General features: G+C 42.5%; 1 protein-coding gene across 1 annotated transcript in view; it reads left to right on the plus strand.

The window, feature by feature from the left end:
- Positions 1–3,839, plus strand: part of Zbtb11 (zinc finger and BTB domain containing 11) — a 34,268-nt gene that overhangs the window by 11,722 nt on the left and 18,707 nt on the right. The window lies entirely within an intron of this gene.

Here is a 3,839-nt window from a genome sequence, read left to right on the forward strand (position 1 = left end):
CTCACTTTGTAGACCAGGCTGGCCTCGAACTCAGAAATCCGCCTGCCTCTGCCTCCCGAGTGCTGGGATTAAAGGCATGCGCCACCACGCCCGGCTTCCTTTTCTGTTTTATAAATCATTTTGAGGAACGTTGGTATTACAGTTGGTAGAATCTGGTCAGACTGAGGTGTGCTAGCGGGTGGTGGTTCTTGGCTATAGGTATCCATGGGAGCTCAGTTTTAACAATAGGCTCTCCTCTCTGTCGTGGTAGTGCCAGCTGCTGCCCTCTGAGTTACTCAAACTGACAATCATTGCTCCTGATTTTTTGCTGGAGGTTTGTCCTGGGAGCAGGGCTCCCCATCTCTTACTTGGAAAGTGTCCCCCTGCAGGAAGCTGCAGGGTTGAAACCGGGTTTATTTTGTGGATTTAGAACGTCTCACTCCCTTTGGGCTTTGGTATTTTTATTCTATTCTGACTTTTCCTCACTGGGTCACATAGAAGTTGCTTCCAGCTCGCTAGCTTGCCCTAGTAGTTCTGTTTGGTTTTGACGAAAATGTTTGAGAGAGAGAAAAAAAACAAAGTACAATTATCTCTTAACAGACAGAACCTCTGAATGATTTAACAACTACTACTATTACTACTACTACTACTACTACTACTACTTCTTCTCCTTCTCCTCCTTCTTCTCCTCCTTCTTCTCCTTCTCCTCCTTCTCCTTCTCCTCCTTCTCCTTCTCCTTCTCCTTCTCCTTCTCCTCCTTCTCCTTCTTCTCCTCCTCCTTCTCCTCCTCCTTCTCCTTCTCCTTCTCCTTCTCCTTCTTCTTCTTCCTTCTTCCTTCCTCTTCCTCTTCCTCTTCCTCTTCCTCTTCCTCTTCCTCTTCCTCTTCCTCTTCCTCTTCCTCTTCTACAGGGTTTCTCAGGGTTTCTCTGTGTAGCCCTTGCTGTCCTGGAACTCAATCTGTAGACCAGGCTGGCCTCAAACTCAGAAATCCGCCTGCCTCTGCCTCTGCCTCTGCCTCCCAAATGCTGGGATTAAAGGCCTGCGCCACCACTGCCCGGCTCACTCTTTTTTTTCAGTGATACTTTGAACACACATTCATTTTAAATACTTTGTCATTTGGAACCATGTTATTTCTTCCATGGGAAATTTTACCTGCAACCTTTAGATCTTTGAACTTAGATCAAAATGCAATTATTACTAGTATATGATTTAATAATTTGTGTGTCTTCTGTTCATGTATTTTACATACTTTGAATAAAAACATTTGCTTCGTCTCTATCAAGTCTTTAACAGTTTATCTCCTTTAAGGTCCTTTATCTCTATGACTTAGGAGTATATGTTGTTTGAAAGGAGCAAAGTGTGGACGGTATGCCTGTAAACACTTGGTGTGTGGGGATGAGGATAAGGCTACCTGGATGACTGGATAAAGGAATTGGAGAAGACACTAGAAGCAATCTACAGATTCAGTGTAATCTCTGTCAAAATCCATGACATTTTTCACAGAGCTAGGGGAAAAAAAATCCCTAAAAATTATATGGAAACCAAAACACTCACAAGTAGCAAAAACAATTCTAAGCAATGTAAGGGTCTGAAAATCGCAAAAGGAAGACCCTATACTCATTTAGTATGTAAAAACAAGCCAGGCGGTAGTGGCACACGCCTTTAATCCCAGCACTTGGGAGGCAGAGGCAGGTGGATTTCTGAGTTCAAGGACAGCCTGGTCTACAGAGTGAGTTCCAGGACAGCCAGGGCTACACAGAGAAACCCTGTCTTGAAAAACCAAAAAACAAACAAACAAACAAAAAAAAAAACCAAAACAACCAACCAAACAAAAAAACCAAAGAGCATTCATTTATTCTGCAGAAACAACCAGCATGCTAGGTTGCATGCTTTGAAATGGCGACCCTAGACAAAGGCACACAGGCCTTCTTCTAGGGAACCAGGTGAACTCTTTAGAAGGCTTAGGTAATCTAAAATTTCATGGGTGGGTGCTGGGGGCGAGGGGAGGGGCACAGGTGCTCAGTGGTGTGCATTCCTATGTCCCAAGCAGTCAATCATGTTTCATCACATGGGGCTATTCAGTGCAGATGGCCCATTCTGAGATATAATATTCTCCCATTTTTGTGGTTATCCCCCGACTGTTCTTTGGGAAGGGATTTTGTGTTATGGTCTTGCTTTCGGTTTATGATGTGTTCCTGGAGCTGGTGCCTTATGGCCTTTTTTGAAATCAGGCCTGGTCCTTAAAGTGGAAACAAATGGAATCCTTAAATGGAGACAGATAGGGTTTATTTTGTCCTCTCAGTAGAAAGAGCAGTGCTAGAGGTATCATAATATCTGCCCTGGGATTATATTACAGGCCTACATTGTTGTAGAAAATTTTAATCCCAATCTGGGGTTTCCTATCCCACCTTGACCATTCAGTTCCTGGATAAAAGACACACAACTTTTATTTACAATAAGCCTTAAACAGCACAGAACTAGGCAGATATCTCCCGCTGTGCTGTTAGAATCTGCTTTCCTATAGCTAATCCTGAGTTATTACTTAGTACTATGTTTCATCTAGGCTGCTTTTAACTCCAGTTGCCCATCCCTCAGGGCCTAGTTTGATGACTCACCTAACCCATGGCGGCTTCTCCATTCACCTTCTCCCCTGTCTATCCCTCAGGGGATAGATATCTCCTCTTTCCCTCCAGGCCCAGGAACCTAAAACCGACCTGTATGTGTCTCTTCTGCTCAATTGTTAGCAGTCAGCATCTTTATTCACCTATCAGAAATAACTTGGGGACAAGGTCACATAGAATCAAGTGCATACTCTTTGGGACAAGCAGGTCTTGACAGGATTAGAATGCAAGCAGCATCAGGCCAATGCACTACACTACACACTTAGCATTTTACTTGACAAATATACATTGAGAAAAAAACAGTTAACAAACAGTGTTAGGCAAAATGGATTTTTTCATGATCTGTATTGTTCACTAGCTCCAGATCTCTCACCAAAATAATCAAAAAATGGATCAAAGTTCTTTTTTTTTTAATTTGTTTTGTTTTTTGTTGTTTTGGGTTTTTTTTGTTGTTATTGTTTTTCAAGACAGGGTTTCTCTGTGTAGCCCTGGCCTGGAACTCACTCTGTAGACCAGGCCTTGAACTCAGAAATTCGCCTGCCTCTGCCTCCCAAGTGCTGGGATTAAAGGTGTGCACCACCACTGCCTGGCTGGATCAAAGTTCTTAATGTAAGACTTGAAACTTTGAACTGCTGGGGAAAACACTTTTAAGATACTGGCACAGGCAAGGACTTTTTTTGTTTTGTTTTGTTTTTTGAAGATTTTATTTAATGTATATGAGCTCACTGTTGCTGTCTTCAGATACACCAGATTGTTACAAGCCACCATGTGCTTGCTGGGAATTGAACTCAGAGATCTTTGGAAGAACGGTCAGTGCTCTTAACCACTGAGCTATCTCTCCGGCCCAGGCAAGGACTTTTTAAAAGGGACTTTAGTAGCACAGGCAGTGATACTAAGAATTTACAAATGTGATATCATGAAATTGAAATGCAAAGGGAAAAAAACAAAAGTGAAGAGACAACATACAGAATGGGAAGGAAGATTCTAACAACTTCACATCACACCGAGATTAATAACTAGGATATATAAAGAACTACAAAAATCAAATATGTACGTAGATATAGATCATTCAACCAATAAATAGACAAATGCACTGGCAGCTCTTCTAGGGAACCCAGGTTCAATTCTCAGCACTCACAAGACCCCTCACAACCATCTGTAACTCCCACCCAGTGGGATCTGATACCTCTTATAGTCTGAAGACATCATCTGTAACCATCTGTAACTCCCACCCAGTGG

Source organism: Mus caroli, chromosome 16 (genome assembly GCF_900094665.2).
Source record: "Mus caroli chromosome 16, CAROLI_EIJ_v1.1, whole genome shotgun sequence".
Taxonomy (NCBI): Eukaryota; Metazoa; Chordata; class Mammalia; order Rodentia; family Muridae; genus Mus; species Mus caroli.